Source organism: Choloepus didactylus, chromosome 4 (assembly GCF_015220235.1).
Source record: "Choloepus didactylus isolate mChoDid1 chromosome 4, mChoDid1.pri, whole genome shotgun sequence".
Lineage (NCBI taxonomy): Eukaryota > Metazoa > Chordata > Mammalia > Pilosa > Megalonychidae > Choloepus > Choloepus didactylus.
The window spans coordinates 125,103,222-125,120,420 of record NC_051310.1 but is presented as its reverse complement, the minus strand read 5'-3'; the positions used below and the strand labels follow the sequence as shown (position 1 = coordinate 125,120,420).

Sequence of the window (17,199 nt, the reverse complement as noted above, 5' to 3'; positions counted from 1 at the left end):
CACTCATTCATTGCTGGTGGCAATGTGAAATGGGGCAGCCACTGTGGAAAAGTTTGACAGTTTCTCAGAAAGTTAGGTATAGAATTATCATATGACCTGGCAGTTCCATTTCTAGATATATAACCAAGAGAATTCAAAGCAGGAACTCCAACAGATATTTGCTCACCCATGTTCACAACTGCCAAAAGAGGGAAGCAACCCAAGTGACCATCAACTGATGCATGGATAAACAAAATGTGGTATATACACACAAAGGAATATTATTGGCTGTAAAAAGGAATGAAATTCTAATACATGCAACAACATGGATGAACCCTGAAGATATGCTGAGTGAAATAAGCTACACAGAAAAGGATCGCTAGGCAGAAAAGGAAAAGTATTGCATTGTTCTCACTGCTTTGAAACAATTAAAATAAGCAAAGTCAGAATGTAGAATATAGGTTAACAAGGGTTGGGATGAGGGAAGAGACTAGGGAATTAATACTTAACTTGTAACACTTAATATTTAAAATGTACAGAGTTTCTATTTGGGACACGGAAAAGTTTTGGTAATGGATGGTGGTGATAGTAGTACAACATTGTGAACATAATTAAAAGCATTGAATTATATATTTGAATGTGGTTACAAGTGGAAACTTTAGGTTGTATAAAAATATATAATAGAATTAAATTTTTTTTTAAATGCATGGAACTGGGGTGACATCTTCAACATGGCGACGTAAGAGGTTACTGAGAACTTCTCTCCAGAGATTCAATGAGAAAAAGACAATTATGAATTGTTTGAAACTCTGGAGGAGAATATAGACTGGAGACAGAACCTGCTAACACCAAATTGAAGAAAGAAAAGAAATACGTGGGAATTTTCCATCCCAGTTCAGTCGGTCATCTCCCCCCCAACCCCCAACTCAGTCTCCATGTGGGAAATGCACAGAAACAGGAGACTGGAACCCTCCCATAAAGGACACAGATTTTAAAATCTCACAGCAATGAAAAATACCCTCACTGTTTCAAGACCCAGTGGACAGGAGAGGACATTTCAAGGCCCACATCAGTGAGGGACAAAGATACTGAGAAAATGTGGACAGATACACATTTAATCCAGCCCTGGGTCTGAAAGCCCTTCCCCCAACCTTGAGGGAAGCAGTAGCCGTAGCTGTTTCTTTACTTTGGAGACACCTGAAGTGCTGGGTCAGGTAAGGGTGGAGCCCCACATCGAGCCAGATTTTGGCCAGCAAAGTGAGGGCACAGGAATCCTGCAGTTTTAGTCTGGCTGGGTCATACAAAGCCTGTGCTCTGAGGCAAAGCAGCCGAACAGTTACCAAACAGTGCCATCTGCTGGAGAGTCCAGAAAGTGCAAGATCCTTTCTTGGGAGCACTGGAGCTGTTCTACATGCCCTGTATGGAAACCCAGCCACTTTGGCTGAGAAATAGGGAAGACCCAAATGTTAAAGCAGGGCTCCAAAACAAACCGGGTCTTGCCAACCAGTGGAAAACAGAGCACCACTGGAAGCCAGCAGATTTGTATTACCACACATAGTGAACATGCTGGGGTGCCCAGTGCCCATTCCTGTGGCAGGCCACAATGGGTGCCTAATTTGGGAGGGGAGGGAGAAGACTGGGAGGTAGACCCAATCTGAAAACTGGCCAAGGGGAGAAAAAAGAAAAGACAGAAATCAAAATCAACCACAGGAAAACCTTAGGCAAAAGAGAGAAAGCAATAAACCAATCAAAAAATCAGACGCCTAGATACCAGCAAAAAATTAGAAGATACATCAGGAAATGGGAAGATATGGCCCAAAGGAAGAAACTAACATTTCAACTGAGATTCGGGAGCTGAAACAACTAATTACATATGTTCAAACAAATATTTTAAATCAAATCAACAAGGTGAGAGAGAATGTGACAAAATGAAAGATATAAAGAAGACAATGGGTGATCATAAGGAAGAATTCATAAGCTTGAAAAAACAAATACCAAAACTTATGGGAATGAAAGGCACAACAGAAGAGATAAAAAACAAAACGGAGACTACAACAGCAGACACACAGAGGGAAAAGAAAGGATCAGTGAAATGGAGGACAGGACATCTGAAATCCTGAACACAAAGGAACAGATAGGGAAACGAATGGAAAAATATGAGCCGGGTCTCAGGGAACTGAATGACAACATGAAGCACACAAATATGTGTTATAGGTGTCCTAGAAGGAGAAGGGAAAAGGGACAGAAAGAATAATAGACGAAATAATCACTGAAAATTTCCCAACTCTTATGAAATAAAATTACAGGTCCCAGAAGTACAGTGTACCCCAAACAGAATTGATCCAAACAGACTTACTCCAAGACACTTACTAATTAATTTTCAAATGTCAAAGACAGAATTCTGAAAGCTGCAAGAGAAAAGCAATCCATCACATACAAGGGAAGCGCGACAAAACTAAGTGGGATCTCTCCGCAGAAAGCATTGAGGCAAGAAGGCAGGGGCATGACACATTCAAGGTACTGAAAGAGAAAAACTGCCAACCAAGAATCCTATATCCAGAAAAGTTGTTCTTCAAAAATGAGGGAGAGTTTAAAATATTTACAGATAAACAGACACTGAGAGAGTTCATGAACAGGAGACCTCCTCTACAAGAAATTTTAAAGGGAGTGCTACAGACAGATAGGAAAAGACAGGGAAGAGGTTTGAGGACGAGTGTAGAAACAGATATCAGGAGACAGAAAGGGTAGAGATCGGGCTTTTGATGTTGAGAGTATACAGAATGTTCTAGAGAATTGACTGTACAGATCAAGAAATATAGCACAGTAGTGTGATGGTAGAACAATATTGTAAGTACACTGAAAAAAGATGACAATGTGGTTCAAAGAGGAGGGTTAGGGGTATTATGACACTAGAAGAAAAGACAGAAGATAAAGACTGGGACTGTATAACTTAGTGAAACCTAGAGTGGTCAATGAGTATGATTAAATGTACAAATATAAGAATGTTTTTGCATAAGGAAGCAAGACGGAACGAAGTTGTGACGTATGCAATGAACTGAATGGACTGTGAGGACAGTAGGTTGAGTGAAAATAAGCCAGAAATGAAAAGACAAACATTATAATGTCTCATATTAATATGGACTAATAATAATGTGTAAACCCTGAGAATTGAAGCTGGGGGCATGGGTTATCAGGGCAAGGCTTATGTAAAGGTTCCTGGATTGCAAGCTCTTACAGCAGTCACATTTATTCGTGAGTTGTAAGTTATCTCTAAAATTTGAGATTCCAAGCTGTTTGTGTGTGATGTGGTCAGTCTCTGGAGCTTCAGGTGTCTGTGTGGCACCTGGGACTCAGAGCCAGAGTTCAGCAGCTGTGAGTGTCGGCATTGCCATGAATCAACTGTTAAAGAGGGTGAAAGGGAGATTAGACTTCAATTGGAGATATGAACGAAATGACTTGCTTGAGATTGGGGTATATCAGACTAAAGAGTAGAGGATGACAATAACTGTATTTTAAAACTTTGGCTTCTGTGTGGGATCAAAGGAAGAGATGGTTATATGGTACAAAATCTGTATTTTCTGTAGCACACTATATAATTTAACTTGTATGGTCAGTTTATTCAAATGCCAAAATTACACAGAATCTTGACTAGGGAGTGAGACCTTGTTGGTTTGAACAGGTTAGCATGAAGCCATGATACAACCCAGAGTAATTTGGACAAAGAATAAAAAGTATGTGCAAAGCCCCCTTGAGGGACTGTGGAAAAATGTGGAAATATTAAACTTCCCCAGCTGGGTAATTCCTGATACTCTCACAAGCACTGGAGACCACCAGCTTAGTAGGCCAAGCCCTGGATCTTGGGGCTTGCCCTAGTGAAGCTTGTTACTGCAAAGAAGAGGCTAAACCTACTCATAATTGTGCCTAAGAGTCACTTCCAGAGGGCCTCTTTTGTTGGTCAGATGTAGCCTCTCTCTCTACACGAACTCAGCAGGTAAACTCACTGCCCTCCCCTCTACTTGGGACATGACTCTCAGGAGTATAAACCTCCCCAGCAATGTGACCATGACTCCTAGGGATGAGACTGGCCCCTCCCAGGGACTGAGAAAACCTTCTGGACCAAAAGGGGAAAGCGTTTTGAAACAAAATAAAGTTTCAGTGGCTGAGAGATTTCAAATGGAGTCAAGAGGTAGTTCTGGAGGTTATTCTTAAGCATTATATAGATATCCGTTTTTAGTTTTTAGTTTATTAGAATAGTTAGAAGGAAATATCTGAAACTACTGAACTGCAATCCAGTATACTTGATTCTTGAAGGCGACTATATAACTATATAGCTTATATGGTGTGGCCGTGTGATTGTGAAAACCTTATGGCTTACATACCCTTTACCCAGTGTAAGGACAAATGAGTAGAAAAATGGGGACACACAGTAAATGAATAATATGGAGGAAGTGGGTATGGGGTGTTTTGGGTGTTCTTTTTACTTTTATTTTTATTCTTATCTTTATTTTTTGGAGTAATGAAAATGTTCGAAAATTGATTGTGGTGATGAATGCACAACTATATGATGATACTGTGAACAACTGTTTTATATTTTAGATGACTGTATACTATGTGAATATATTTCAATTAAAAATTTTTAAAAAAGTAAATGGGGAGGAGGAGTATGTGATGTTTTGAGAGTTCTCTTACTTTTATTTTTATTCTTATTTTCATTTTTATTTTCTACAGTAATGAAAATGTTCAAAAATTGATTATGGTGTTGAATGCACAACTATATGATGAAACTATGAACCACTGTTGTACACTTTGAATGACGGTATGGTATGTGAATATATTTCCATAAAATTACATTAAAGGAGGTTGCAGCAAGATGGCGAGGTGGTTAGAAGTGGAATTTAGTCCCTACAGCAGCTGGTAATTAGTCAGGAACTGTATGAAACAGTGTTCTGGGGGTCTCCAGTGACCAGTCACACATCATACACAAGTCTGGAACATGTGGAAAAGCTGAGATCACAGCAAAATCTTTAAGTTCCCCTAAACAGGCTTCTGGCGCCCCTCCCTGCCCAGACCTCTCAGACTGTCTCACAGCTGGCTCCCTGAAAGGAAAACAAACAATCTGTTGGGAGCAAGAAGGAGGACTCAACCCAGCCTCAACCACAGAATTATTTAATAAATTAGTTAACTAACTTTTAGAGCTGGGGGTGCTAGAGAAGGGCTGGGCTCCGGGAAGGAGGGGCACATACAAGGGGGCACCCATTCCCTGGATCCAAAAAGGCTGGGTGTTTTTTTCCCTACATTTTGTCCCTCCTCCTTTCTCTTATCTTAAAAAGATAAGCTCTCTGACTTATCTTTTTACATTTCAATAGCCCCCACCCCCACCCTGGGCAAGGGTAGAATTAAAGCTGTTGAAGAGTAATTATCCAGATAATAGCCCAAAAGCCATCTTTAAATACTATATTCTGACACTGACAAAACTTCCAGGCTGGAGTAAGACTTCAAAAAGGGACTGTTTTTCTATTTTCTTTTTTTTTTTCTTTCTTTTTTAAATAACTATTATAAGTAGCTCTTTTCACATATCTGCAGCTGGCCTCTGAACCCAGGAAACGGAGAGCTGAAATAGGTCTGACAAAGCGGTGAGCTTAGTGGGGGACAGAATTCCCTGAAGGGCATATAACTTTCCCAAGAAGAGGGGGGCATGGTGCAGCTTAACTGGCAACCCTCCCCCAAGGAGCTCAGACCCCAGGGGCTGAAAATCAGAAACCAGCTTCAGTCAGCCATGCCCCCAACAGGGTGAGAGTGAGCAAGAGAACTAAAGACACCATACCTCCTTACATTGATGAAGGAGCTGCAGGCTGGCAAGCACCGCCTGCTGGACAGGACAAGAAAAGCACAGAGTCTAAAGGCCTCACAGGAGGATCTCACTCTCAGGGAAACCCCATATCCAACTCCTGAGACCTGGGCCTCTCTGGACTGGGAAAACCTGACTGGGGTTGACCATTTCTGAGGAGACCCTCTCACAAGAAGGCTACATAGAGGCAGGGCAAGAAACAGGGAAGCAAGAGGTGAAAAATTCTGATCAACTAAATAGAACCTAAGTTACAGGTCTAAAATAAGTTAAACAGAACAGCAAAGCATAGAGAACAAAGCCAAACAACAAGAAAACCCTAGGTAAAAGAGTAAAAACAAGCTCCAAAATAATCAAGAAAACCAGATGCCTAGACAGCTTAAGATAACGAGCCATACCAGGAAATACGAAAACATGGACCAGCAAAAGGAAAAACTAACACCTAAACTGAGATACAGGAGCTGAAACAAATAATAAACAGATCTCCTAAATCAATTCAAAAATCAAATCAGTGAGCTGAGGGAAGATATGGCAAAAGAAATGAAGGATATAAAGACACAGGATGACCATAAAGAAGAATTCATAAACTTGAAAAAGCAAATGGCAGAACTTATGGGAATGAAAGGCACAATGGAGGAGATGAAAAACGCAACAGAGGGATACAGCAGTAGACTTGAACAGGGAGAAGAAAGGATCAGTGAACTGGAAGACAAGGCATTTGAATTCATAAGCACAAACGACCAGATAGTGAAAAGAATGGAAAAATACAAGCAGCGTCTTAGAGACGTGAATGACAACATGAAGCACACCAACATACATGTTATGGGTATCCCAGAAGGAGAAGAGAAGGGAAAAGGGGCAGAAAGAACAGAAGAAATATTCACTGAAAATTTCCCAACTCTTATGAAAGACAGAAAATTACAGATTCCAGAATCACAGCGTACCCCAAACATAATAGATTCCGATAGACCTACTCCAAGACACTTACTGATCAGACTCTCCGATGTCAAAGACAAAGAGACAACTCTGAAAGCATCAAGAGAAAAGGGAAGCTCGATAACACTACGTCCAGATTTCTACACAGAAACCATGGAGGCAAGAAGACAGTGGTATGATATATTTAAGATACTGAAAGAGAAAAACTGCCAACCAAGAATTATATATTCAGCAAAACTATCCTTCAAAAATGAGGGAGATTAAAATATTTTCAGACAGACACTGGGAGAGTTTGTGAATAAGAAACCAGCACTACAAGAAATACTAAAGGGAGTGTTACAGGCTGATAGGAAAACACAGGAGAGAGAGGTTTGGTGAAAAGTGTAGAAATGAAGATTATCAAGAAGGGTAAAAGGAGAGAAAAAAATAAGATATGATACATAAAATACAAAAGACAAAGTACTTCCCTTACAATAATAACACTAAATGTTAATGGATTATAATCCCCAATAAAAAGACATAGACTGGCAGAATGGATTAAAAAACAGGACCCATCTATGTGCTGTCTACGAGAAACTTACTTCAGACACAAGGACAAAAATAGGCTGAAAGTGAAAGGCTGGGAAAAGATGTATCATGCAAACAACAACCAGAAAAAAAGTAAGAGTGGCTATATGAACATCAGACAAACAAGACTTCAAAAGCAAAACAATTAAGAGAGACAAACAAGGACACTATATAGTAATGAAAAGGTCAATTCATCATGAAAACATAACAATCATAAATATTTATGCGCCAGGCCAGAATGCCCCAAATTCATGAGGCAAACACTGAGAACACCGAAAAGAGGAGTAGATACCTCTACAAATATAGTTGGAGACTTCAATACACCACTCTCATCAATGGATAGAACATCTAAACAGATGATCAATGAAGAAACAGATGTTGGATTGTATGATAAATGAACTAGACTTGACAGACATTTATAGAACACTACACCCCTCAACAGCAGGATATACTTTTTTCTCAAGTGCTCATGGAACATTCTCTAGAACAGGCCACATGCTGGGTCACAAAGTAAGTCTCAACAAATTTTAAACTATTGATATTATACAAAACACTTTCTCAAACTATAATGGAATGAAGGTGTAATGACAGGCAAAAGGTCATAAAACTCACAAATATATGGAGGCTAAACAACACACTCTTAGAAAACCAGTGGGTAAAGGAAGAAATTACAAGAGAAATTAGTAAATACCTCAAGGCAAATGACAGTGGAAACACAACATATCAAAACTTATGGGATGCAGCAAAGGCGGTGCTGAGGGAAATTTACTGCCCTAAATGCCTATAGTAAAAGAGAAGATAGGGCAAAAATCGAGGAATTAACTGTTCACCTGGAGGAAATACAGAAAGAACAGCAAACTAACCCCAAAGCAAACAGAAGGAAAGAAGTAACAAAGATTAAAGCAGAAATAAATGAAATTGAGGACAAGAAAACAATAGAGAGAATCAATAAAACTAGAAGTTGGTTCTTTGAGAAAAATCAATAAAACTGATGGACTCTTAGCTAGTAACAAAAGGGGGGGGGGTTGCAAATAAATACAATCAGAAATGGAAAAGGAGACAGAACTACTGACCCTGCAGAAATAAAGGAGATAATGGGAAGATACTACGAGCCACTATATGCCAATAAACTAGACAACTTAGACGAAATGGACAACTTCCTAGAAAAGCATAAACAAGCAATACTGACTCAAAAAGAAATAAATGACCTCAACAAACCAGTCACAAGTAAAGAGACTGAGTCAGTCATCAAAAAGTTCCCAAACAAAGGAAAGCCCAGGACCAGATGGCTTCACATGTGAATTCTACCAAGCATTCAAAAAAGACTTAGTACCAATCCTGCTCAAACTCTTCAAAAAAACTGAAGAGGGGGGAAAGCTACCTAACTCATTCTATGAAGCCAACATCACCCTAAAACCAAAATCAGACAAAGATTCTACAAATAAAGAAAATTACAGAGCAATCTCTTTAATGAATATAGATGCAAAACTCAACAAAATACTCGCAAATCGAATCCAGCAGCACATTAAAAAAATTATACACCATGACCAGTTGGGATTTATTCCAGGTATGCAAGGCTGGTTCAACACAAGAAAATCAATTAATGTAATACACCACATCAATAAATCAAAGCAGAAGAACCACATGATCATCTTGATTGATGCAGAAAAGGCATGTGACAAAAGTCAACATCTTTTCTTGATGAAAACACTTCAAAGGATAGGAACAGAAGGGAACTTTCTCAATATGATAAAGGCAATATATGAAAAACCCACAGCTAACATCATACTCAATGGGGAAAGCCTGAAAACTTTCCCTCTAAGATCAGGAACAAGAGAGGGATGCCCACTGTCATCACTGTTATTCAACATTGCGCTGGAAGTTCTAGCTACAGCAATCAGGTAAGAAAAAGAAGTAAAATGCATCCAAATTGGAGAGGTAGAAGTAGAACTTTCACTGTTTGCAGGTCACATGATTCTACATGTAGAAAATCTAGAAAAATCTACAGTAAAGTTACTAGACCTAATCAATGAATACAGCAAAGTGACAGGCTACAAGATCAACACACAAAAATATGTAGTGTTCCTATACACAAGTAGTGTGCAACAAGAGGAGGAAATCAAGAAAAAGATTACACTTACAATAGCAACCAAAAGAATCAAGTATTTAGGAATAAACTTAACCAAAGCCACAAAAGATGTATACAGAGAAAACTACAGAAACTGCTAAAAGAATCGAACAGGACCTAAAAAACGAAAGAACATACTGTGTTCATGGATTGGAAGACGAAATATAGTAAAGATGGCAATTCTACCTAAACTGATCTACAAATACGATGCAATACTAATTAAAATCCCAACAACTTACTTTGTAGAAATACAAGAATCAAACACCAAATTTGTTTGGAAGGGCAAAGTGCCCCAAATAGCCAAAAATATCTAGAGAAAGACAAATGAAATGGGAGGTCTCACACGACCTGATTTGAAACATATTACAAAGCTACAGTGGTCAAAACAGCACGGTACTGGCATAAGGATAGATATACCAACGAATGGAATTGAATTGAGTGTTCAGAAATAGACCCTCACATAGACAGACAAATGATCTTTCATAAGGTAGTCAAGCCAAAGCAACTGGGACAGAGCAGCCTCTTCAATACAAGGTGTTCAGAGAACTGGATATCCATTTCCAAAAGAATGAAAGAGGACTCCTACCTCACACCTTATGCAAATATTAACTCGAAATGATCAAAGACCTAAACGTTAGCCCTAAGATCACAGACTCTTAGAAGAAAATGTAGGGCAGTATCTTAGAGATCTTGTGATAGGAGGTGGTTTCCTAGTCCTTACACCAAAGGTGCAAGCAACCAAAGAACAAATAGACAAATGGGATCTTCCCAAAATTAAACACTTATGTACATCAAAGGACTTTGTCAGAAAAGTACAAAGACAGCCCACGCAATAGGAGACAGTGTTTGGAAACCACGTATCAGATAAGGTTTTAATATCCCAAATATATAAAGTGATCCTACAACAAGAGAAAGACAGACAACCCAATTAAAAAATGGGCAAAAGACATGGACAGATACTTTTCTGAAGAGGAAATACAAACGGCTCAAAAACATGAAAAAATGCTCAACTTCACTAGGTACTAGGGAAATGCAAATCAAAACCACAATGAGATATCATCTCACACCTACCAGAATAGCCATTACCCAAAAAACAGAAAATTAAAACTGCTGGACAGGATGTGGAGAAAAAGGCACACTTATTCACTACTGGTGGGAATGTAGAATGGTGCAACCACTCTGGAAGACAGTATGGCGGTTCCTCAGGGAGCTAAGTATAGATTTGCCATATGACCCAGCTATTCAATTACTAGGTATATATTCAGAGGAACAGAAAGTTAAGACATGAACGGACATTTGTAAACCAATGTTTATGGCGGCATTATTCACAACTGCCAAGAGATGGAAACAGCCCAAATGTCCATCAATGGACGAGTGGATAAACAAACTGTGGTACATATACATGATGAACTATTACACAGCTGTAAGACAGAACAAAGACACGGAACATATAACAACATGGATGAAACTTCAGGACATTATGTTGAGCGAAGGTAGCCAGAAACAAAAGGACAAATACTGTATGGTCTTGCTAACATGAACTAACATTAATGAACAAACTTTGAGAGTTAAAAGCTGACAGCACAGGCTACCAGGAGATAGAAAGAGGGGAGAGATTGGGCATTTGATGCTGAAGGACTACACAATGTTCAGCAAGATTGACTGTACAGATCCAGAAATAGATAGCGTAATACTGTGTGATGGTAGCACAATATTGTAAGTACACTAAACCAAGATGTCTGTGAGTAAAGCTGACAGAGGTGTGATAGGGGCATGTGTAACACCAGAGGTAAAGATAGATAATAAAGACTGGGACTGTATAACTCAGCAACAACTGGAGTGGTCAATGACTGTGACTAAATGTACAAATATAAAAATGTTTTTACATGTGGGAAAACGAATGTCAACCATGCAGAGTGCTGAAAAAGGGATGAAATTGGGGAAAAAATAACATCAAAGCAAACTGGAGTCTATGGTCAATAGCAACATTGTAATATGCTTCCATTAAATGTAACAAAGGCAACAGACCAAAGCTAAATGTGTTTGAGGGGGATATAAGGAAAAGATAAGGAATTATTGGTAGTGGTGTTGTTGCCTGACCTTAGTATTATATTGCACTGTATGATACTTTATTTTTCTTCTCATTATCTTTTTTATTATTCACTAAAAAAAATTTTTTTTCGTAGTAATCAATATGTTCATGTGCTGACTGTGGTGATAAATGCACAACTATATTTTGGTACCATGAACAACTGACTGTACAGTGTGGATAATTGTATGGTATGTGAATATATCTATAAAAAATTGTAGGAAAAAACATAAATAGGGATAAAAGTGCTGGATAAAACACGAAGAGAGGGATGTGCCTACTTACTGTTGATGAGGAGGCGGAATGGTGTAACCTTTCTGGAGGTCAGTGTGGTGGTTGCACAAGAAGCTAAGCAGGTGGGTGCCATAAGGTCCTGCAACCTCATTATGGCATATAAACTTGGAAGATCTGAGGGCAGAGACATGAATGGACGTTTGCACACTGGTGTTTATGGAGGCAGTATTCATGATTTGCAATAGGTGGAGGTGGCCTAAGGGTACACAGACTGAGGAACAGAATGGTGAATTGTGGTGCATGCATACAAGGAAATATTGAGCAACTATGAGAAGGAGTGAAGGTGTGAGACACACAACTAGGTGAATGGATCCTGTAGACAGCATTTTGAGTGAAATATGACAGAAACAAAGGCAAACACTGTAATGCGTCACCAATATGGACTAACTACAATATGTAAACTCAGAATTGAATCTTAGAGCACAGCCTATCAGGGGAACACTTACTGTAATAGTCCCTAGATTGTAAGCTCTTACAGCAGTCACATCTATTCCTGAATCGTAATGGCTATCTCCAAACTCTGAGATGCTGATTCCCTTGTGTATAACCTGATCGGTCTCTAGAATGCTGGATATCTGTGTGACACCTGAAACTCAGAGCTAGAGCTTAGCAGATATGAATGTGAGTATTAGTGCATACAGCAACTGTTTAATAAATTAATTAATTTATTTATTAATTAATTAAATAAAAAAGCTTAAAAAGAGCTCAGACTTCAATTAGAGATATGAATGAAGCAGATCTGGTTAAGACTAGGGCAAACGAGGCCTAAGAGTAAAGGTCGAAAATGTGTTTTGAAACTTCAACTTCTATGTGAGACCAAGGGAAGAGAAGTTTATTTGGTGCAGAATCTATATTTCCTAAACAATATAACTTCTACAGTCAGTTTGTTCAAACACCATAATTACAGGGAATTTTGAATAAGAAGTGAAATCTGGTAGGTTTGTATAGGTTAGTTTGAAATAGCAACACATCCCAAAATAATTTGGGCAAAGAATAAAAATATATATACAAGGACGCCCTGAGGAGCTGGGGGAAAATGCGGGAAGTGTCAGACTTCCTCACCTGGATTGTTGCTGTTCTCCTCACAAACACTGAGGACTGACAGTTTGGTATGCTGAGTACTCAATCTAGGGGCTTGCTCTTATGAAGCGCCTTACTTCAAAGGAGAGGCTAAACCTGCTTACAACTGTGCCTAAGAGCCTCCCCCTGAGTACCTCTTTGTTACTCAGATGTGGCCCTCTCTCTTTAGCTAAGCCAACTTGGCAGGTGAACTCACTGCCCTGCCCCCTATGTGGGATCTGACTCCCAGGGGTGTAGATCTCCCTGGCAACACAGGATATGACTCCTGGGGATAAATCAGGACCCAATTATCACGGGATTGAGAACATCTTCTTGACCCAAAGGGGAATGCGAAATGAAACGAAATAAAGTTTCAGTGGCTGAGAGATTCCAAATGGAGTCGAGAGGTCACTCTGGTGGGCATTCTTATGCACTATATAGATAACCCTTTTTAGGTTTTAATGCATTGGAATAGCTAGAAGTAAATACCTGAAACTATCAAACTGCAACCCAGTAGCCCTGACTCTTGAAGACGACTGTATAGCAATGTAGCTTGCAAGAGGTGAGAGTATGATTGTGAAAGCCTTATGGATCACACTCCCTTTATCCAGTGTATGGATGGATGAGTACACAAATGGGGGGGGGGGAGCACCCGTGTTCTTTTTTACTTTAATTGTTCTTTTTTCACTTTAATTTTTATCCTTATTACTTTTGTGTGTGTGGTAATGAAAATGTTCAAAAATTAATTTTGGTGATGAACACACAACTAAGTAATGGTACTGTGAACAACTGATTGTACACTTTGTATGACTGCATGGTATGAATATATGTCAATAAAATTGAATTGAAAAATAGAAAAATGGGGACAAAAAACTAGGTGAAAAATAGGCTGGGGGGTGATTTGGGTGTTCTTTTTTACTTTTATTTTTTATTCTTATTTTCACTTTTTCTGGTACAAGGAAAATGGTCAAGAAAGGGATTGGGGTGATGAATGCACAACTATATGATGGTACTGTGAACAATTAATTGTACACTTTGGATGACTGTATGGTATGTGAATAAATCTCAATAAAATTGAATTTTAAAAAAGTAAATGAACAATGGGGGGAGGTGGGGAATAGGATGTTTTGGACGTTCTTTTTTATTTTAAATTTTGTTTTATTTTTTGGACTAACGAAATATTCAAAGTTTGTGGTGATGAATGCACCATTAGATACCGTGAATAACAGCTTGTAAACTTTGAATGTATGTTATGTGATTACATCTCAATAAATTGCATCAAAAAAGCAATGTCTCAACTATATGCTGTTTATAAGAAGCTCATCTTGAACTCAAATAGATGGAAAGTAAAAAGATAGAAAAAAATATTCCAAGCAAATACTAACCAAATGAGAACCAGAGTAACTCTCCCAAACAGATAAAATAGAGTTTAAGTGAAAAATTGTTGCATGGGGAAAAGAATGACACTATATACCGATAAACAGGTCAATTCAATGAGAACATATAACAATATATATATACATGTTTTAATATATATATTATTATATATTGTATATTGTATTATATATATAAAACAAAAGAGCCCCAAATATAAGAAGCAAAATTGCTAAATATGAAGGGAGAAATGAACAGTTCATATTAATACAATACATCACTACTGATCAATTAAAAAAAACCAGAAGATTTGAATGATACTAAAAACCAACTCGACCTAACAGACAAATATTGAACACTTCACCAAAAACACCAGAATACATTCTTTAGACCATATGGCTCATTCTCTAGGGTAGACCATGCTACATGACAAAACAAGTCTCAACAAATTTAAAAGTACTGAAATCATACAATGTATCTTCTCTGACACAATGGAATGAATCTAGAAATCAATAACAAGGGGAGGATGGAAACTAGCAAACATGGAAATTAAGCAACACACACTTAAGCAACCAAAGGATCAAGAAGAAATCAAAAAGGAAATTATGAAATATTTTGAGGCAAATAAAAATGAAAACAAAATATACCAAAACTTATGGGATCAGCAAAGGCAGTGCTGAAAGGGAAATTTATAGCTCTAAATTCTGACATTAAGAAAAAGCAAAGATCTCAAATCAGTGGTCTAACGTTCAAAATGGATAAACTAAAAAAGAGCAAACTAAACCCAAAGCAAACAGAAGGAAGAAAATAACAAAGATTAGAGTGGAATAAACAGAGAAAAAAACAAACAGAATCAGCAAAACCAAAAGTAAGTTCTTTGAAAAGTTTAAGAAAACCGACAAACCTTCAGCTAGACTGTCACACACAAAAATAGAGGACACAAATAACTAAAATCAGAAATGAAAGGGCAGTATTACTACAATATCCACAGAAATCAAAAGGATAGATACTAGGCTACTATGAACAACTGAATGCCAACAAATTAGATAATTTAGATGAAACAGATTCCTAGATGCACACACTGACTTAAGAAAGAGATCTTAACTGAACAATAACAAATAAAGAGACTGAATCAGTCATCAAAACCTGTCACAAAGAAAAACTCAGAACCAGATGGCTTCCCTGGTGAGTTTCACTGAAGAGTCAAAGCATTAACACTATTCTTGCTCAAACTCTTCAAAAAATGTGAAGAGGAGGGAATTCTCTAACTCATTATATTGGGCATCACCCAAATACCAAAGTCAGATAAAGATATCACAAGAAAATAAAACAGATCAACATCCCTTATGAACATAAATGCAAAAAGCCCCCAACAAAATACTAGCAAACTGAATCCAACAGCACATTAAAAGAATTGTACCACTGCAATCAAGTGGGATTTATCCCAAGAATGTAAGGGTGATCTAATATAAGAATATCAATTAATGTAATACATATTAAGAGAATGAAGGGAAAAAAAACACATGATCATCTCAATTGAGGCAGAAAAGGCATTTGACAAGATCCAACAGCCTTTTCTTGATAAAAACACTCAGAAAACAAGGAATAAAAGGAAACTTCTTCACACAATAAAGGATATATATGAAAAACCACAGCTAACATCATACTCGGTGGTGAAAAATGAAAGCTTTCCCTCTAAAATCTGGAACAAGACAAGGATGCCCACTGTCACCACTATGACTCAATATTGTACTGGAACTGCCAGCCAGAACAACTGGGCAAGAAAAAGAAATAAATGGCATCCAAATTGGAAAAGAAGTAAAACTTTCCCTATTTGCAGATGACATAACCTTATATAAAGAAAATCCTGAAAAATCCACAACACAGCTACCAGGACCAATAAATCAATTCAGCAAAGTGGCAGATCAACACTCAAAAATCAGTTAAGTTTTTATACCAAAGTAATGAACAATCTGAAAGGGAAAGCAAGAAAAATTCCATTTTCAACAGCAACTAAAAGAATCAAATACCTAGGAATAAATCTAACCAAAGAGGTAAAGGAGTTATACATGGAAAACTACAAAACATTGCTAAAGGAAATCAAAGAAGACTTAAATAAATGGAAAAATATTCCACATTCATGAACTGGAAGACTAAATATTGTTAAGATATCAATTCTATCCAAAGCGATTTACACATTCAATGCAATCCCAATCAAAATTCCAACAACCCTCTGCAGAAACGCTAAAGCTAATCATCAACATTGTAGAGGGGTAAGGGCCCCAAACAGCTAAAGCCACCATGAAAAAGAATGAAGTTGGAGGATTCACACGTGCAATCTTAAAACGTATTACAAAGCCACGGAGGGACAGACGAAGCATTGTGCACCACAACTTTTGCCAAAGCACTAGCAGTGAGCACCCAATGTCAGGGCTCTCTCGTCCACTGCTTTCGGCCACCACTTGCCTGGCTGCACTCTGTGTGCTATCTGTGGCTGAGAACACCACCCTCACTGTGACAGTGATTAAACTCAAGACTTTAGCATCCTCTGCCAAGAATTCCCCGATGCCCTGATGACTGCCACTCTAGCACCAGGAATCGGTGAAAACAACTGCTTATCCCGTGTCAATGCTAGTATTGCTAATACTACCTGCCTCTGGATAGAAAATAAAGAAGATAAGAGCTATTGTTCACACAATTCAACAGTTACTAATTGCTACATGGTGAATAGCACAGAATTCTGTTTTGGTCTGCGGTAGTTTGGAGCCATTATGTATCCCCAGAAAAAGCCATATTCTTTTAAACCATCCCTATGGGGGCAGACTTATTGTGGGTGGGAACTTTTGATTGGGTTGTTTCGATTGAGAAGCATACAGGATAGATATTAATACTTAATACTTTACTCGAGTCCTTTATGAGAGGATAAAA

General features: G+C 38.2%; 1 protein-coding gene across 2 annotated transcripts in view; it reads right to left on the bottom strand.

The window, feature by feature from the left end:
• Positions 1-17,199, bottom strand: part of RSL24D1 (ribosomal L24 domain containing 1) — a 62,589-nt gene that overhangs the window by 39,668 nt on the left and 5,722 nt on the right. The window lies entirely within an intron of this gene.